General features: G+C 37.0%; 1 protein-coding gene across 5 annotated transcripts in view; it reads right to left on the bottom strand.

The window, feature by feature from the left end:
• The window catches only part of LRRC4C (leucine rich repeat containing 4C), a 1,410,106-nt gene that overhangs the window by 1,073,584 nt on the left and 315,276 nt on the right, over positions 1–21,246 (bottom strand). The window contains exons 1-2 of one of the 5 annotated variants that reach the window (XR_009215680.1): positions 1,086–1,154; positions 275–334 (exon numbers count right to left, since the gene is read on the bottom strand). The exons of the other annotated variants lie outside the window; for them this stretch is intronic. The gene's annotated coding sequence lies outside the window, so the exon portion shown is untranslated. Of the gene's footprint in view, positions 1–274; positions 335–1,085; positions 1,155–21,246 lie in introns of those variants that run through there. 5 annotated transcript variants of the gene reach the window in all.

Genomic DNA, 21,246 nt, shown 5'->3' with positions numbered 1-21,246 from the left:
ATACCCTCTTGGCCAAGGGGAACCCAGAGAAACCTTAAAAACAGTTTTTGGTCATAGTGGGAAGGGAGGTCAGACAAATTCATTATACTCCCACCACTTTAGAGTTTAGGGGCAACAACTTCCCAGCATTAATGTTAAAATAGAGACCCTAAGACAGAACAGACTCTTTGTGACAATAAAGTACCTAATTGGAGACGAGATCTAAGGCCGTGCAAAGCAAGAATTAGGTCACCCTTGCCCACCATCAATAAGCTACATAGCATCCTTATCTTACCTTAAAGCATTCTTTTCTGCAGATTCCAAATTTTAGACAGAACCATACTCCTTTAACCAACTGCAAACAAAAGAATCTATGAATCCACCTATAACCTGTAAGCCCCTGCTTCAAGATAGTCTGCTGAACCTGTGTATACCTTCCAAGTATTGATTTATATCTTTGCCTGTAACTCCTGCCTTCCTGAAGTATATAAATCCACACTAATTCAACTGCCTTGGGACCACTTACTCAAGGCTTCTTGGGTTTGTGTTTTCACTGGACCAGAGTCAACTATATTGGCTCAGAATAAATTGTTTTATTTATTTATTCACTTATTTACTTATTTTGAGGTGGGGTCTCACTCTGTCACCCAGACTGAAGGCTGTGGTACAATCATAGCTCACTGCAGCTTCACAACCCTGGGCTCAAGCAATCCTCCCACCTATGCCTCCTGAGTAGCTGGGACTGCAGGAGCACACCACCACAACCAGATAGTGTATTTATTTCTTTATTTTTGTAGAGACAGACTCTCTCTGTGCTGAACAAGCTGGTCTCAAACTGCTAGCCTCAAGCAATTCTACTACCTCAGCCTCCCAACATGTCAGACACAGTGGCACACTCTGGGATTACAGGCATGTACCACTGTGCCCGGCAGAATAAACTTCTTTAAAATATAACAACTAACATATTAGTCATTCTAGGAATCTCCTCATTGTATGGTCAATAATTTTACAGGTTAATTTCTCTTAAAAGGTAGAATATTTCCTAGGGCTGATGTAACAAAGCACCACAGACTGGCTTAAAACACCAGAGATGTATTGTCTCATACCTCTGGAGGCTAGAAGTTCAAAATCAAGGTGTTGGCAGAGCTATGCTCCTACCCAAACCTCTAGAGGAGGATCCTCTTCTTATAAAAGACCGGCCATTGGATGAAGTGCCCACCCTAATCCACTGTGACCTCATTTTAACTTCACTGATGACATGTCCAATGACTTCATTTCAAAATAAAGGTATATTCTGAAGAAGTGAAGGTTAAGACATCAACATATCACTTAGGGTGGATACAATTCAACTAATAACAGGTGTGTAAAAAGAAAGATTCCCCCACCCAAACAATAAAAACAAAATCAACGAACACCACGAACACCCCAGGCCATTTGATTTAGTAATACAGCTATCACTATTTGAAAGCTGAGGACATAAGGATGAAACTATTTCATTATGAAAGTCAATAAACTACTGTCTCATTGAGAGACATCATGAAAAATGATTCTGCCATCAGACACACACACACACGCCTGACTAAAATCACAGTCCATGGCTCCTTAACATAGACACACGGCCTTAAGGGTTATGAGCATAAGTTTCTTCATCTCTGTATGACAGAGAAAATTTTTTCTCCTTTCAATCTGCTAAAAATCTCTCTAATTTTGCAAAGTTTTGGCTGTGTTCCATTTCTGCCTACACAAGCTTGTCTTTCAGGCTTCAGCAATCAAGAATGGGGGAGGGGCAAAACAATAAAAAACAAATGTGCTAGACAAAGAAAGTGAAATTTAGGAGCTAGGGAAGGAGAGAGAGAGAGAGAGAGAGGTAAAGTTAAAAAGACACACATTTGGGAGTATCTGAAGTATGTGGTAAAATGGGAAAGAAAACACGGCAATAACAAATGGAATAACCAATTAATTGTTTCATTAATGAGTTTGACATATTCAAATCAAGAACTTGAAGAATCTTTATATCCCTTGGACTTTCTAGGAAGTTATTTCAATCTCAGTCATCAGTGATATCACACTATTGATCCACATAGGCTACATATACATTAATGTTGTATATAAAATTGGGATGATGTTACTATGCCGAGTGACGCCAAGAAGAAGATAAGGTTATCCAATAAACCCTTTAAGCGGTGTCTGACATATAATAAATGCCATTAAAAGTGACAACACTTATGCCTTCCTTCTACCTTACTGCTCACTGAATGCTTATAATTACTGCGTAATGGAATAATACCAATAGAATGCTAATTGCCCAGAGACATTTAGTAACTCTTAACGCTCCAGAGATAGGACCATTTTTATATTAAAAAAATTAAATAGCACTCTGGCTAACGTATCAAGCTGACATCCAGGAGAATTAGATCTGGTTCCTTCTAGGGTTTTTATGGTTTTATGTCTAACATGTAAGTCTTTAATCCATCTTGAATTAATTTTTGTATAAGGTGTAAGGAAGGGATCCAGTTTCAGATCTGGTTCCATGAGCGCATGCCCTTTGCACCAGTTACAATTGTAACTCTTATGGGACATCTACACAATAGGGATTTATTGAGTATATACTGTGTGTTCATCCATCCATCCATTCATCCATCAATCTAGCCATTCATCCATTCATCATTTATTCAAAAAAACACTGTCAGAGTGCCTGCATATGTCAGGCAGTGGTCTAGGAAGTGGATATACAATGAAGAACAACACATGCTTTCACTACTTTTATGGAGTTACAGTCTAGTGTTGGGAACTGATAAGACTAAACATAAGGAAATAACATGATTTCTGGTTTTCTGGCTTCTGTGGCAAACACTGGAAATAAAATCTTATGAGTGTAGGGGGCAGGAAGTATGGGTATAAAGGTGTCATAGAGCGGTCCAGGCAAAGGAAACAATATGTGAAAAGGATCAGAGGTAAAACTCATGGTGCATTTCTGGACTGCAACTCAGTCTATATTGTATAGATGAACAAAAGAGATGGGGAAATGCTGGAAATACAACTAGAGGGATAAAGAATACAACAGTTTCCAGGACACATTAAACCATACATCAAGAATGCATGACTGTATCCTAAGACAAGGAGGTACGATTGAAAGATGTTAAGTTGGGCATTTAAGCACTGTGTTTCATTGATATCTTTCCAACAACAGTTATTCAAATTTAGAGACTAAATGAAAAGTTAAATAATTTGAGGATCTTGGCCTAGAGTCCTTTCCCACCCTGGCTTCTGGCTTCAGGTGCACCTCTTTCCATGTCTATGCACCTCCTGTTAGACTCGAGTTGCCTTTCTGATTTCTGATTTTGAATACTTCCATTGTTCCTCTCTTCTCCCTGCTACCAAACTGTCAACTCAGCTCATTTACTGAGCCCAAGAATCTGCACTTAGCCACTGCCTATAAGGAATTGTTGCTGCTTCAATACCAACACCCTCTGCCACAAGGAAAAGCCTTAAGTGTGATATTGCCTACATCAATTTTGTGTCACCATTTTGGTAAAAGTGCTTGGTTACAACTGGCTTAAAAGTGCCCTTTAGGCTGGGCGCGGGGACTCATCCTTCTAATCCTAGCACTTTAGGAGGCCAAGACCAGCGAATTACTTGAAGTCAGGAGTTCCAGACCAGCCTGGCCAACATGGCGAAACCCTGTCCCTAGTAAAAATACGAAAATTAGCCAGGTATGGTGGCGTGTGCCTGTAGTCCCGGCTACTTGGGACACTGAGGCACAAGAGTTGCTTGAACCTAGGAGGTTGCAACCCCAGCCTGGGTGACAGAGCAAGACTCAGTCTCCAAAAAAAAAAAAAAAAAAGAAAAAGTGCCCTTTAGAGGAATCAGGCACAAACACATTCATAGATCATCATAAACCAAATCCCTCCCTTAAAAGATTCTATACTCAGGATGGATAAGGAGGAATGACAGTGTCTTTATTTGAGACTAATATGACACTATTATTATGTATTTTGGGGAAATGGTAATATTTTATATTGTATGATCATCATTTCTATCAATAGCATCGTATGAAAACTGTTTTCTCTATGATAATGCATATGCTTATAAGTATTTTCTTTTCATTATCTTAGAATATTCTCTTGGGCCATGGAGTAGCTGAAAAGAGTGATTTTTCCCATCATCAATGACATAAGTGGTAACATGTTAGTGGGTAGACACTTTAGATTTAAATTAACCACAACCACAATATATAATCAGATCTCTTTAGATAAAAAGTGATTCATAAAACATGTAGAGAAAAAAAGATAAATAAAACAAACAAGGTATCCTTCAGGTATTTTATCATTTTTGTTAGCTTTCATACATTTCTCCAAAAGTACGAATATATTTTGAGGAAAAATTTTATGTTTCAAGGAGGATATTTACTCTAATAATATCCGCCCATTGATCTGAAGCAGAAATTATGGCAAAAATCTTAATAGAAGTAGAAGGATCTGGCTTTTGGACCCAGGTGGAAGGTAAGAAAGAAGGGCTAGATGATGTACTATTTGTTCTCCTTTCCCTCAGTTGCCATAGGGCATGCCAACTGGGAGATGGTTGTATAAAATTAAATAGCTAATCAAGTAAAGCTATATCGCTGGTGCTCTAGGAAGGTCTTGCATCATTTTCATTCATTCACTTATTCATTCACTTACCTCATTGTTGCATATTTTGTGAGCTGAAGGAACTACTACTAGTTTGGAGCAATCAGATCCATACACTAGACATTAGCCTATGCTGACATCTCTTGAGCCTTACAACAATTGCTGTGAATAAAGGTATACTTTCAGACGACCAGTCAAGTTTCAGTGTCATAGGACATTTGGATACAGGTAATGCAATTGCTTCCAGTACCTATGGTTGTGGGACATCACTGGAAGAAACAAGATTGGTGAATGGTCAGGAGAGTCACTGCAGGTTATAATCAGTGTGGTTTCTAGTACACTAGACAGGGGACAGAAGGTAACACATGAAGAGGACTGATTCAATGACACCATTGACACTCTCTGGAGAAGGACATTTTGATAGGAGGGTGAACTCATATCATAAAAGAATGGGAAAGTCTACACCATCTGGTATAAATATTGAAAGAGAGGTCAGTTGAAAAAGACATGAAAATGATATTTAAGTTTCATAATGTCCTGATAAACAAAATATTTATAGGCCGATCTCTAGAAGTCATTTAAAAAGACCTCTATAAAATCTAAATTGTGAATATCCAGTTGTACCAGATGTCTGCTTTTATGATTGTATCAATCTCCCTCCCTAAATAGATATTCTGAAAACCCATTGGGAATATATGCACTTCAATAAGTTCCACTGGGCTCCAAACACCAGCATTTTTAATCTATAAAATAATTACTACACAAAAAGAATATTATCATTATAAGAATACTATTTCCCAAGGGAGAACTTGAGTTTTCCTTTAACTAAACTTTCTTTAAAATTAAAACAAAGGACATCTTTAGAGAGAACTTTTAAACCCTAAGAAAACATAGCTTCCCCAATAAAAGCCATGTTATGTGTAACTGAGCCTTCTTCTGATTATATTTGGAAGCCATCTGGGACTGTTTGTTAGGTTTTGTGTGGTTTTACAAAAAAGTATGGAATAGCTGCCTTTATCATTTTAAAAAGCAGATATGGTTAAAAGCCATATATAAAGTGCTTCTTTCTTATCTAGTTGAATACTTAATATAGTATTTTTAAAATAAGGATAAAATAATTACATAAACAAGATTTTATAGTTGGAATAAACTCTTTTCAGTTAAGAATAACAACCAATGGGAACAACAGTCACAGAGCTATAAATAATTTATAGCAAGGGACTTATATACAATTTCTATTTTATCAATCAAGCTATGCCTTTCTTCATATACTTGCTCAGATCTGTAACCAAAGCATGGCATTTGATCTTTCAGTGATAATATTTTGGAATTTTCTGACTCTAGTTGCAAAGGTCTGTACCATAATCGGCTATGAACAAAATGGAAGGCTGGAGATCTATGTATGGCAATAATATTGAAGAGACTATTGAAAACGGGCAATGAACTATGGTGGTAAATGGTAAGTGAGAAAGCTTAAAATTAGGAGAAAACTAGAATAGACCTCAAAAACTGGATTTTGATCAATAGGTTATCCAAGCACCAAAAAGTCCACTAAACTTCTAGAATCAGGGAATTTAACCAGCACAATCCTCAAGTTCATCCAGGAAATGCGGTGGGTCAGAGTGAAGCCTTAGGTTAATAGTTTTCAATTTTTTTAAAGCAGTTGGATCCCTTTTTTAAATGAAATTTTAGTCAGAAGTATGTCAAACACTTAAAGCAAATCTGCACTTCTTGGAGCAGGGTGGGGATACTGCTAGCCTCCTTCCCTTTGGGCTGTGTGGGAGACGGTGTGGTGGTCTTTGATCGGGGCACTGTGGCTGAAGGAAGCATAGTTTGAATTGCCTTGCTCTAAGAAAACACTTTCTGACCTCTGCGATTTGACACTCCAGGTTTATAAGAGAGCCCTTTGGCCATATTTCTGATCTCATGATTTTCATGATGTTTTAGCAGAGTGAAAATAGTCCCGGTTTCAAAACAAAATGGAATTTGAATGTTTGCACTGTGACGCCAGGCATATTGTTTAACCTTTCTGACTTTGAGCTTCTTCATCCGTAAGATGGCAGAAACTTATTACCCTCACTTCATGAAGACTAATTAAGATGATGTATGTAATAGATGACAATGTTGAAATTTACCCAAGCCCTGCTATCCTGGAAAACAATGAAGGTTAAGAAATCCCCCCACTGGCATCATTTCATGTTTCTGGAAATGCCACGCTGCACAGACCCAGCCTTCTCCATATGAGTTAGGAAAGATTCAAGGGTGCCCCTTTGTTTCCTTATGACAAGGTCAGGCACGGACCCTCAAGATTCCCATGTTTTGCTTCACAAATGATTAGCTGAACTGTTTTGTTCCTACTGATCCATCAGAACCAAATGCATATTAAGCAAACTTTGGTTAAGATTTTCCTCCTTCCCCAAGGTCCCTGAACTTTTACCTACACTCAGCCTCAGTCAGCACACAATCTTTCCTTAACAACCTCTCCCAAAAGAGAGAATAGGCCCATTGCCTATTCTGATCAACCGTGCAATCAGGCCACCATCACCTGTTCACCTCATTCATTTATGCACTTCCCCACATCAGGTTCTTCCCAGCCTTATTTGGTCCTTTCTATAAAAGAAAAGTTCCTTTCTGCATAACAGATAGTTGCATATCTCATGGTCAGAAAGCTTCTCCTTATTGCCAAAAATTGTCCTCTTCCCTAGTTTGATAGTTACTTTCAGACCCTAGAAATAATCTCTTGAATGAAGTCTCTCTTTACATAAGTAAAAATTTGTTTTTTATTTGTCACAGATTACATTACTAAGGAATTAAATAAGCAGGAAGATGGACAAGTGGCATAGTTTTTCATTCGCTGTCTTCTGGGGCATAGAAAAATCCAGGAGGGAATGTGCAAAGTAATTCTATCTATGATATTTGCCTTTCTAAAAGCAGATCTAGTAGATTGAATCATTGGTTATCAATAACAGCAGTTAAATGCAATTTCAATGCAAAAAAGTTTTCTGCAAAATGTAAAGCATTATATAAATGTTGATTAAGATAGCACAGTCAGAAAGCGTTTTCCTAGAATCAGGTTTTTAAAATTATCCATCTTTCAGCCCCAATGCCCCCAGTCTCTGAATCACCAACACCACACAAAGTTTCCAGTGCAGCCAAGAGGGAAGGCTGCTAGCAACACCTCTGCCCTGCTCCCAGCAGAGCCACTCTAGCTTATCTGTTTGACACATAGAGCTCTGACTAAAATTTCTCTTAAAGAAAAGATCCAACTGCTTATTAAAAAGTTTGAAAAGTATTAACTGAAAGCTCTAATTGCTTATATCAATTAGTAAAATAACACCAATTTTAATTTAATTATACATGCCTGATAATAGTTTGGCTCTATGTCCCCACCTAAATCTCACCTTGAATTGTAATAACCCCCATGAGTCAAGGGCAGGACCAGTGGAGATAATTGAATCATGGGAACGGTTTCTTCCATGCTCTTCTTATGATAGTGAGTCTCATGAGATCTGATGATTTTATGAGCATCTGGCATTTCCCCTGCTGGCATTCATTCTCTCTCCTGCCACCCTGTGAAGAGGTGCCTTCCACCATGATTGTAAGTTTCTTGAGGACTCCTCAGCCCCGAGGAAATGTGAGTCAATTGAAACTGTTTTCTTTATAAATTAACCAATCTCAGGTATGTCCTCATAGCAGCATGAGAATTGACTGATAACAATCCTCACATATGCTATTGGTGAGTGAACTCACAAGTCATAATTTAGGTACAATATGAGGTAAGATGCTGGTTCTAAAAAATTAGTCTGTGTATTAATATCAATACAAATCATCCCATAAAATGATACAGTTCATAAAAAAGACTCACAAAAGATAAAAGTATTCAATCACAAATTGTAGAGTCTAAATTATTTACTGGTATATCTATAGGACTAATGAGCTAATTTTTTATTACAATTACAAAAGTCCCAAACTAGCTCATTCTTATTTCTTGCCATTATATATATAACAGGTATTAGCAGGCCTTACCTGCTGTCAGTTAATTAATAGGTTTTCAGCTGCCGCTAAGGCATAGTAGATTCTTTCATTTACCCATTCATTTGCTCCCTCTGCTAGACATTAGGAATAGAAGGGTCATGGGGCATAGACGACCTCTACCTTCAGGGAGCTTACAGTTCAGAACACAGCAGTGCTCAAACTTTATAGTAGCATCACTTGAAAGTTCTATTAAAACCAGATTGCTGAGACTAACTCTCAGAAATTTTGATTCACTAGGTCTGGAATGAGGCTCAAGAATCTGCTTTTATAACAAGTACCCAAGTGATGCTCACCTGCTGGCTTGGGGACTGCACTTTAGGAACTACTGATTTAATGGTTACTAGGGACGTGGTGCTCCTGTAAACATGTGAACTGTATATTTGTTAGAATGGGACAGAGATTTCCCACTCTTTGGAACGAAATTACAATATGCATTTGAGCGCTTTGGGAGTACTCATACAGACTCATTGCAGAAAGACTGATGTTATTGATGGGCATTCATGTTAAACTCTAGATTACCTCTGATAACAAAAAAGGCTACCAAATAAAAATCAATGAAAGTGCTCTATGTTTTGATGCAAAAGAGAGACATTAAAATTCAATTTAGAGAACTGAAGTTGTTTTTGTGTTAAAATTATGTCCTTGTCAAAGTGCAGAGCTACTGTGGTAATTACTTACACAAATATAGTTTAACAAAAACAAGTATTTCCCCATTTATAGTGCAGAAAAACAGTGTTTGTGTCATTCTTTTCAGAGACCAAGAAATGCGTGCTGATTATTGGTAGAATAACAAAGGAGAGTTTTTTCATAAGGATAATTTATATATTTGTGTTATAGAAAATTCTAGATTCAATCCTGTCTATTTCCTCTCCTAGCCTTCTTATTTTGGTGGTGGAGTAGAGGAGCTAGAGTAAAAACTCTACGATAAAGAAGGGTGTCCTTCTATGGAAAGTGCCACAATAATCTCTGTGAAGCAACGCAGAATATAACAAGTTTCAGTGACTCCAGTCCTGAAGTTTGACAAAAATATAATAAAAGTGAAGCAAAACTCAAAAAAATGAATGCATGTCATCTTTGGTCAACATGAATACATTCTTTTTAAATAATAAATTTTCCAGAACTAAGAAAGAATTTCAATTAAAGGATCAGGAAAGCTACCTACTTTGTACTAATAGTGTTAGTGGGATTTTAAAGCCTTTTGGGAATAAGGCATAGTCTGATAAATATATAAACAAAGAAAAACAAAAGATGGGCTCCTACTTTCAAATGCAAAGGTTTTGCAGTGTTTCAATGAATCCAACCAAAATTGACACAGGTTGAGAACACTAACAGCTGTGCCTGCAGGGACATTCTTGGTCCTGAAGATGAGGGACAGGTCCACCAAAAAGCTGGGACATTTGTCATATAAAATATCTCATCCAAAAGGAAACTCCAAAAATAAATACATTTCAACAATGGTTCTCGATCCTAGCTACAATAACCTGGAAAACATTCAAAAAATTCATTTCATCCTTAGTCTGAATCCCATCCCAGATTAACAAAATCATATTTTGGGGGCATGGGGCCATCATAATTCCTTAAAAACTTTCCAAATCTTTCAAATGAGCACCTAAAATTGAAAAGAAAAACACTAATTGAGAGGCAAGACTTTTTTGTACTTGACTTGCAAGTGTATCCTCTGTTTATTCCAGCATATTCCTGGTTAAAGTCAGCTTCCACATATAGTTTTAAACATTGTCAAAAGAATTAGTAAATTGTTTGAAACCTGTTTTGAGTTCAATGAGTGTACTTTCTGAAGTCTTTGAGAATTTGAAAACTAAAAAGATACCACGTGCTCAATTTCACTTGCAATAATCACTATTTCTAAACCAAAGGATGGCCATTTTTGCTCTATCACCTCACCCATTATCTTATTGAAGCACAAGGGAAGGTGGAAGTGATGTTGAACAAAAGTGAATGAAACCATAAACCAGGGCAGCTCAAGATGGAGTATAATGTTCAAACTGCTCTGGTACAGCTTTCAGCTGGGAATAAAATGTCTGCAAGCAAGGGTATAGAGTGATTGCTTCCAAGGTAGCCCCAAAGCAGTGAATGACCATTGAAATGTGATTCAACAGAGGAAAGAACACTCCAGACATCAGTTCAGAATACGAGGTAATAAAGCACGATGGAAAATAAAGTTGATTCCTAATATTTTTTTCCTGAATAGAACCAGCTTGAAGCTGTAAGAAAAAATATTCCAGTTTGTTTGCTTAAAAACATACAAACATGTACACAGTCAAATATCTATCCCTACATCCCATGGATAGCCAATATTATGAATTTGTGGCACATCTCCCAAGGCTTTTCAACATATATATATGCATTCAGATGCCTTAATGCATTCTCATTGTATACATATGGGGTTTTATGATACATATTAATGCATACTCTTTCATTCAACCTCTACATGGCCATCTTTTCGTATTTATTCCCATAATGCCACCTCAACTCTTTCAAAGCTGTATTACATTTAATTGTACGGAAGGATCATTATTTAGTTACTCAATTACCCATTGCTGCACACTTAAAAAATTTCTAATTCTTTGCACTTAAATTATATGCACTTGTCTTATTTCCTTTGGAGAATTTCCTGGCTGTAGAATTGTTGTGATTTTTTAAAAGTGCAAATATTAAGTTTTCCTAATATGAAACTAGTACATTCCAGTGTTTTGAAGGCTAAGACTAGATGCAGATTGCCTAGGTTCAAAATCTGCCTCTGCTGCTTGCAAAGTGAGCAAGTTACTTAGCAAGCTAGAGTCACAAGTTCTTCTTTGGTAAAATAGAGATAATAATATTGTCCACATAATGTTGTATGAGACCTTAAGGAAAAATAAACATATGTAATACATTGAGCAAAGCGTATAATCACAGCAAGACCTTAATACATGTTAACATTTAAAGTTCTATTATGGCTTTTTCTATTATAGCTTTTGCTAGATGGTTCTCAGGAAGATTTGCACAAACTTATACACTTTTGTCAATTTTTGGCTTTGGCACACTTTTAAACCTTTGACCCATCTGAAGGGTGAAAATTAATACCATAACATTATTTTCATTTGAGTTTATTAGTGAAGCTGAACATTTCTTATTTATTATGTTTTTTAAACTACTCATAATTAATAATTGGGTTTATTCTTTTCTTGCCTCTATCACAAAGTTATTACATTCTATTTCAAGAATTGGCAAACTATAGGCTATGGTCAAAATTGTGCCTACTGCCTGTTTTTATAAATAAGGTTTTATTGAAACACAGCCCATGCACATTTATTTATATATTGCCTGTGGCTGCTTTTATGCTACAATGGCAGAGTTGAATAGTTCCCACAGAGGCTGTAGAGCCCACAAAGCCTGAAATATTTACTCTCCAACACTTTGCTGGATAAATTTGTTGACCCCGCCATATAGTAATTATTCATGTACCTAACGGCCTTCCTTTCTAGACTGTCCATTTGAATATAAATACAGTGCCAGTACCTGGCATGCCTCTTACCTAGCATAGTCCTTGGCACTGAGTTGGTGTTTATAGAGCATTTTCATGTGACACTTCTCTTTCACTACAGACCATAACATTCAGAAAATTTCAGTGACCTAGAAACACCTGCAGATTTAATACTTTCCACGGTAATTTTGTGAGTTTTCTTACCTTTTTTTTGCTGTAAAAATTCTACTTATCTTTCAAGGCTAAAATCAAATAGCACATTAGAGAATATTTAGCATTCTCTAAATATATACCCTTCACAAACAAATGAACCAAAATACTTCCTTCACCATACACTAAAAAACTTCAGGAAAATCAACATTACAGAATTATAACTTTATACTACAATTAAGACATATGAGTCTGTTCCTCTTAAAAGAGTGTAACCTCTTCTAGATTACAAATTCTATTTTGCATTTCTTTATACGCACCCATCATCCAGCAAAGGGTGGCCTTGAATTAAGTATTCATTAAATGAATGAATGAAGAATGTAATCATTGTTAGTCTTAGCCTGGGTCATTTAACTTTTCTCTGCATTAATTTAACCACCAAACATAATATCTCCCCATCATCTCTCAAGGTTAAGAGCTTCGTCAGTCCACTCTGGAGTCAGGTGCTTAATTGACTGAATTGTCTGTGGATGACACAGGTTCATTCCCTCTCATTGCAGGCAACATATTGCTCTAAATACTACTGAGCATTTCCTTGACTATATTTAGAACTCCTTTTTAACAAGGTGTCTGCTGCTATAGAGAAAAACAATGAACTCAGTCATCCTACCATTCTTTGATTCTTTACATTGTTTAGAAAAGCAAAAGAAGGATGTAGTTAAGAACCTGATCACAGCATTCCCTCAGCTCATTCACTTAACAAACATCTAATTAGGACCTGATCTGAAACAAGCAACGTGCTAAGTCTTGGAATACCCTCCTTCCTCCCACCCACCACAAAAGAAAAATTTGTCCTTCTGAAGTGGAGGAGCCAGACATGAAAACAGATTTATTTTTCCAAGTGATGTAATTAAGAGTGCTCTCTTCAGGGGGAAATAAAACAAATAAAAAAATACATAGCCAGGCATTACATGCCAATCTACTAACAAGTTACTCTCTCTGGGGATATTCTTCTTATTAGTGGAATGAAATTCCAAAAGACAACTCCACTGAATGTATGAAAATTCCTGAGAGAACTTAAACACATGAAAAATTCTGAGTTTAGGGTTGAAACAGATTAGTCATATTGAAGATTGGATGGTTCTATCCAAACTCTTAAATACTTTATTTTGTTTTACAGATCATGAATGATTCCAGTTTTTAAAAAAATCACCTAATAATTGTCCTAATGGAAATATACTTGCATTTTTAGAAAGTAGTGAGTAATTATTTTTCTGGTGTTCCCCATCTTCTGGTTACATCTGTTTTTGTTGTTAAACCAAGATACGTTCTATTATTGGTAATTCCATAAATGATGCCCTTCTGAGTTGAGTGTTAACTACGACTTCCAGAGCACACAGATCTCTCACACTCACACTAGGTAAAACATCCTTAGTAGGTTCATGAATGTCTGCAACTGCATAAAAAGCACAGGCTATTCATCTGCTATTCGTGTTCATCAATGCCAGTGCTTATCACCTGGGTGAGGAAGTAACCTGTACACCAAACCCCCATGACATACAATTTACCTGTATAATAAACCTGCATATGTACTCCCCAACCTAAAGTAAAATTAAAGAAAAGTTATGCTTGGTACATCAACCTACTCTATGTTTCACTGCTTTTCTTCCTTAGTCTGGGAAAGAAGTAGAGAAATAAAGCCTTTAGATGCCAGAGACATGACCTTTCAAGTTAATATAATTTTTATTGACAAATTTTAATTGTATACACTTATGGGGTGCAACATGATATTTTAATATATGTATGCAATGTGAGAGACATGATATTGATAGATTTTTCGCTACTTAAACCTAAACATCATGGCTTTGTACTATTACAACTTCAGACACAACAAACAAATACTCAAATAGCTTTAATCGGACATTTATCAAAGAAGATATGCAGATAGCAAATAAAGCCATAAAAAGTTGCTCAAGGTCAGGAGTGGTGGCTCAGCTTGTGTCTTAATCCCAATACTTTGGGAGGCTGAGGCAGGAGGAGTGCTTGGTCCAGGAGTCCAAGACCAGCCTTGGCAATATAGTGAGGCCCTGTCTTTACAAAAAAAAAAAAAAATTAAAAATTAGCTGGGCGTGGTGGCACATGCCTGTATTCTCAGGTACTTGGGAGGCTGAGGCAGGAAGCTAAAGCATAAGAATTTTTTTTTTTTTTTTTTTTGAGACAGAGTCTCACTTTGTTGCCCAGGCTGGAATGCAGTGACGCCATCTTGGCTCACTGTAACCTCCATCTCCCGGGTCCAAACAATCCTGCCTCAGCCTCCAGAGTAGTTGGAACTACAGGTGCGCACCACCATGCCTGGCTAACTTTTTGTATTTTTAGTAGAGACGGGGTTTCACCATGTTGGCAAGGATGATCTCGATCTCCTGATCTTGCTATCTGCCTGCCTCGGACTCCCAAAGTGTTGGGATTACAGGAGCAGGAGAAATTCTTGAGCCCTAGTGGTTGAGGCTGCAGTGAGCCATGATCACAACACTGTACTGTAGCTTGGGCAACAGAGCAAGGCCTTGTCTAAATAAGTAAATTAAAAATAAAAATAAAAGATGCTCAAGATTATTTGTCATTGGATAAATAAAAATTGAATAAAATACCCAACTTGATTTTGAGGGCTGGAGGGTGAGGTATGGAGTTAATCTTCAATAGCCAGAAAAATCTATGGCACAGTTCTAGAGAATTGTATGCAAAGGTGAAGACAGAAATTATCTTAATGGTTTTAGCTTACTTGTGAACTAAACACCATTGGTAAACTACCCGGGAAACAACTAGGGGACTCGGTCCCAGACTAGCTCTCTGGCCTGGAACTGGTATAGCACACCATTTAGGAGCCCATCAAGTTGGTGTTTGGATTCTGTTCACATCACATACAAGCATATGATCTTGGCTGAGATTTCCTCATCTCTGAATCGGGAAAGATGGCATTTACCTGACAGGGTTGTTGTAGGAATAAATGAAACATTCTATGTAAAATCCTGAGCCCAGTATCTGGCATACAATGATAATTACATTAGCTATTATTATTAACCAAGAAGTTACAGAATCATAGCACCAGCTAAATCCGCATCCCTCCTTGGCATGGCTGGCCCAGATCCTGGGCCTATATCAAAGGAATACATGGCCAATTGTCTCAAGTGGTCAAGAAATCTACCATTATTGGACACAGCAGAACTACTTCAGATGAAATGTTTTCCTTGCTTGCTGGTGAGCAGAATTTATTTTTTCAGAAAAAAAAAAAAAAAGGATCATTTTTAAACTCAATCTTGACTATAATATGCTTTTAGTGCCTTAGTCAATAAAAATTAAAGTGAGATCATTGAAGGGTAGAGAAGGGAATTAAAGTGAAGGGCTGAACAGAAGTGATATTGCTTCAGTATAGCATTGGGAAAGGCAAAACTGGCTCCAATTTAAGTAATCTTTAGGGTGGAGGGACCTACCTGCCTTCCTGGGCACAGATAGGATAGATGAAGAAGGGGGTACAGTGCAGTTTTGTTAGATTTGTCCTTATTCTGCATGGGGTTTCCTTAGAGGGAGCTAGAGCTCTATAACCTTGAGTGCTTGGTACATGAAGGTGCAAGTACTGGAAGTGGAGGGAGTAATCAGCAAAGAGGAGTTAAGAGTAGTTGGAAAAGCATCTATTTAATTTAGCTAAAATAAGGTCATTTGAAAGTTTCCATCAAAATCACAAAATTTGCTGTTTCTCTGTGTCATCCTTCCAACTAAGAAGATACTCGTTTCTAGGCTTCTTTTCAAAAAATGCTACCTTTAAATCATCCTGGAAAAATACATTTATCTGCATAGTTCTCAAAAGTCAGGAGTTGAATATTTCCTAAGGCAAGATACAGCCCTTAAATGTATCATTCCCTTAGATAAAATCATATCTTCACTTGTGGCTTTCCCTCTAAGTGCCTTCCCCTTACTCTTGTGACCAAAATCAGACTTGTACTTCAAATCTTCCCCAAAATGACATTTTCCTACGACTCAACCAGGAAAAATTAATCACTGTTCTCTCTTCCATTCTATTCCATTTAGCTAAAAATGCTGCTAGTGTATTCTACATATCTGTCTACAAGTCTGAACGCCTACTTAAACTTCAGCTCCAATAGCAAGTTTACAGCAGGTTCTTAGAAACAAGTATTCATTTATTAGAAAGTGAAACATTTGGTTTTGGACATGCTGCTCAACAGTATTCCAAAAAATAGAGACTTTTATCTTCAAATTTAATCTAAATATCTCTGATTTTTGCTTGGGCATGTGTCCTTATTTCCCTTTTTCTACTGAAAACATAATTTAAAGTAACATGATTTTGCCAGGCGCGGTGGCTCACGCCTGTAATCCCAGCACTTTGGGAGGCTGAGGTGGGTGGATCACGAGGTCAGGAGTTTGAGACCAGCCTGGCCAATATGGTAAAACCCCATCTCTAACAAAAATACAAAAATTAGCCAGGTGTGGTGACACTTGCCTGTATCCCAGCTACTTGGGAGGCTGACACAGAAGAATTGCTTGAACCCAGGAGGCAGAGGTTGCAGTGAGCCGAGATTGTGCCACTGCACAACACACTCCATCTCAAAATAAATAAATAAATAAATAAATAAATAAATAAATAAATAAATAAATAAATAAATAAATAAATATAAAGTAACATGATTGTATTACCTTTACCTTAGTAGTAAAGCAAAATATTGGTTTTCAAAAGAGACAGAAAACATACAGATGATGAGAGAACAAATTGGAAATATCTCCTAATTCAACCACTGAGGGATGAATAAAGTTCATATTTCAGTGGAGATCCTTCCAGAACTCCATTCCGCCCACCCCCAGCAACACACACACACGCACAGAGCCAATACAACTTCACAGTTTTTCTTTCTGCGATCAGTAAGCATTATATATATATATATATATATACATTCAAACAAAATATTTCTTTGCAGTTTGGAGCTCTGAGAGAGGTCTGTTGATTTAATAAGTTTTTTGTTACCCATTAATGCCATAGGAGACCAGCTCTCCCATTAAGCAACAGTTGAGCTAGTTTCTCCTCAGCTTAGTTCACACTAACAACATTGTCAGCTAAATACTAATGCAGAACCCTTATTAAGGTTGATTATATAAAAGGTAGATAAAGCACAGCAGGCATTCAGTTTTTAGGTGGGACGTGCAGCATATAAGGTGATAGAGAAATATCTTCTTGCCTTATCATCTGACTCACAGTGAAGTGGCCAGGACAGCCATCTACGTGGGGAAGGAAATAGAATACTCAGCAGCTACTCAGTGAGTACTCGGTGCTGGAGTTTGTGTGCTGCAGTGTGGACGTGTTTTCATACAATTTCAAAGCAAACTTGTGAGAGAACATTGATCCACATATTTCCTTTAAAACTGGGGAATCTCACTAAAGGAAATCAATCAATTTGTAAAGGTTTCATAGACATGAAGTGAAGAAACTGCGCATTCAAACCCATGTCCCTCTGGCATGTACAGTATATATTCTGTCAACAACCATTACCCCCAGTTGCCAGGAGAATGTCATACATAAGGCACTCACTAACAAAGATGGCCAACACTATTAAAACAGAGAAATAATTATGTAGATAAATATAATCCATACATTAAGAGACTGAGTTATTCTCATAGCTCAAATTAATGTAATAAGATACTTAAAAAAGAAAAGCTGTTTTATGGCATTTTTATGTCTAACATAAAAAGTTCAGCACAAAATACATGAATTATTTCGTTGAATTCTCTTAGTGTATTTTTAGGAAACAGCTAGTACTACAGAAGAGATAACTTCCTTTCACCCAGACACATCCACTACCCACCCTTCTCTGTTTTTATCTGCGAACTTCATGGACGATGAGCTCCCTTGTTCTCTGTTCACTGTCCACATAGTTCTCTTTAACATCAGGTTATATAACCATTATATTCACTCCAGCTCCATATGTAGTTAAAGAATGCTGATATTAGTAGCTCCCAGGGATGGCACCAGTCTTTATGGATTCCTTGTATCCTGCCTATACCTGAGTGACTGATATTGCATTGTTATCCTCATTTACAGAGAAAGAACTGATGCTCACAGAAGTGAGCTGACTTCTTCAGAGTCACAGAAGTAGCAAATGTCAAAACTCAGATTTAAACCCAGGCTTATATAAAATCACAGCCCACACCAATCTGCTGTCTTGTGCTTATTCTGCTTCAAGGCTATAAAATCTGAATTTCAACTCCTGTTTTCTCTGAAGTCCCTGATAGCCTGATGGCCTACAGTGCAATGAAAGAGATTCAACTATTGAATCAGTGGGAGGCATTAGTAACATCTTCAGCCACTGCAGGAGAAAGTGAAATTGTATGAACCCAGGCCTAGTTAGCACAGAAAAAAAGCTATAAAAGTCATTTATAAAATGTACATATGGTAATTCACCTCTAAAATGCACCCATTTGTGTCCCTAAATATCTTCAAATATGAGAGAGAATATTGCAAGAAAATTCCATAATTTAACCTTCTAATACTAACCTAATGAACCCCTAGAGTGCCATCATGATTCATAAATAGCTAATACTGTACAGAATTAGAGAAGTGACCAAAGTCCAAGGATAACTTTTTTGAATGGACAGTCTTTGGAGGTCACTTTGTCTGTAGAGGGTTGGTCTCCTTTCTGGGGAAATGGGAAATTGCTGATCTCAACGAGCTCATACCACTAGCCAACTAATAGAAATAGGTGATAAAGTAAGATTCATCTTATAGTCTTATATGTAGAATTCCTTCCTTACCTTGAAGAATAAGGTTTGCCATGAGCTTCTCAGGTCTACATGTTTGCCTCAGTCTCCTACCACCAACTCCATCTCATACTCTTACGTGAATCACGCCACTTGTAGCTTCCTAAGCCCTTAATTCTTAGCAAGTCTGCATCTTCCTCATGCTACTCCAAAAGCCTGGGATTCTCTTCGCCTCCAAGCTGCCTTATGAAGTCTCTACTCCCTTAAAGAATCAGATTAAAACTGTCATTTCCATGAAAAAATTATTAAATTAGACCAAACTTTGTGCTGCCATAGCCTCATAGATATTGAGTACATGCATCAATCAACTGAGTTGAATACTTTCTGAAGGCAATGATGGTATTTCTTGTTTTTTCTCATCTTTGCATCCCTAGAACACAGTACATGACTCATATTGTTTACTCAATAAATATGCACTGAATAAGTTTATGAATGATTGACTGAAAGCCCAAATCAGAGAACAAGGAGAGTCCCTCAATTAATTAAAAAAGAAACTACGAGTAACCTCAAATATTAAGTACAATGTTGAATATATGAGAGTTTTGGAATAAATATAGAATACATTTCTAGGAGGCAAAGATGTTAAAATTGTTCTGGACTAGGAAGAACTCTGTGTTTAACTAGCTCACCATCATCACCAAATTAATTTGCTAAAAACTGTATCTTGTGGCACTATTTTTCTTATGAATATCCTGCCTAGCACAATAGCCCTCTTAAACCTGCACTCTTAGAAATTTATTTATTTATTTACTCTTTGTAGTAGATTAAATTGTGGCTACTAGGATACTAGGTTCTAATCCTTGGAACTTGTAAATACTACCTCATTTGGAAAAAGGGTCTTCACAGATGTGAGTAAGGATCTTGAAATGAGATGATCCATGTGGGCTCTAAATAGCATGACAAGTGTCTTTATAAGAGGAGGGTAAATGGATATTTGACCTACAGAAGAGAAGATGGTGGAGACCACAGAGGCAGAGATTAGGGGTATGTGGCTACAAGTCAAGCAACATAGACAGTTACCAGAAGATGTAAGCTGTAAGGAATATATTGTCACCTAGAGCTTGAAACAGTGTAGCCCTGTCGACACTTTCATTTTGGACTTCTGCCCTCCAGAACTATAAGAGAATAAATTTCTGTTGTTTCAAGAAACCAAGTTTGTGGTAATTTGCTAAAGCAACCACTGGAAACTAGCACATTCATAAAGCTAAACATTACTTTGCCTCCAAAAGAGATTTATCATTCTATAGTACTTATTGGATACTACTCACTGTTCTATATGCTGAAGATGAAAGAGAAAAACTTTTCTGTAAAGATTTCTTATCTGTCTTTCTTTACCTGGTCCTCATATAATTGCTTACATCCTCATCTGTACCACCTCTATTTCTTCATAATTTCATTATGGCCTTTATCATTATATAATAATTGGTATTTAGTTCTATCATTGCTTACGGAAAAGGCCAAATTTTAAAAATTTATTTCTCTTTCCCTAAGACATTGCACAGTATCCAGTTATGAGTATGTACTCAGAAAATATTTGGTGAATTAAATTAAATTGAATTATAAAGATTCAATAAAGCCTTTCAAACAAAGGTTTTGCATGTCATTCAAATAAGGCAAATAAAATGCATACTTTCTTCTTTTTGGAAGACGGCAATGTTAATGACATTCTGGTAAACATTCAGACATTAAAAACTGCATGCATTACAGAACTAATTGGTATCATCGGCAAGAAAGAAGACAGCCATTATCCTCCTAAGATGTGTTGAGTCACACAATTGCACGACATACTTTCAATTATTCATTGGGACTTGTTTTCCTGTGAAAGGAACATTCCACAGCTCCAGAAAACAACAGAGGCTAAAATGTGAGACATAAGAGATTTTCTAAAAAGTTTAAATTAGAAGATAACTCAGTAGAGTGGTATGATTATTTTGTGGTTGGGCTACTGAGTACTTCAGACTGGGATCAGAGCAGGTGAGATATGTGGATTTGCAGCTTAGGAAAGGGATGATGACGTGGGGGTAAGAAGAGGTGGCAACAATTATTTAACTGGTTTGTATTAGAAATTATATTAGAAAGTCCAAATGGTAATTTCCAATGCATTGACTCAAGTGCAAATAAGTCAGCTTTGTCTGTCTCTGAACTTTAACTCTGGAG

This window comes from Hylobates moloch, unplaced genomic scaffold (assembly GCF_009828535.3).
Source record: "Hylobates moloch isolate HMO894 unplaced genomic scaffold, HMol_V3 SCAFFOLD_11, whole genome shotgun sequence".
In the NCBI taxonomy this organism is placed as follows: Eukaryota; Metazoa; Chordata; class Mammalia; order Primates; family Hylobatidae; genus Hylobates; species Hylobates moloch.
This window is presented reverse-complemented; position numbering and strand designations above follow the sequence as displayed.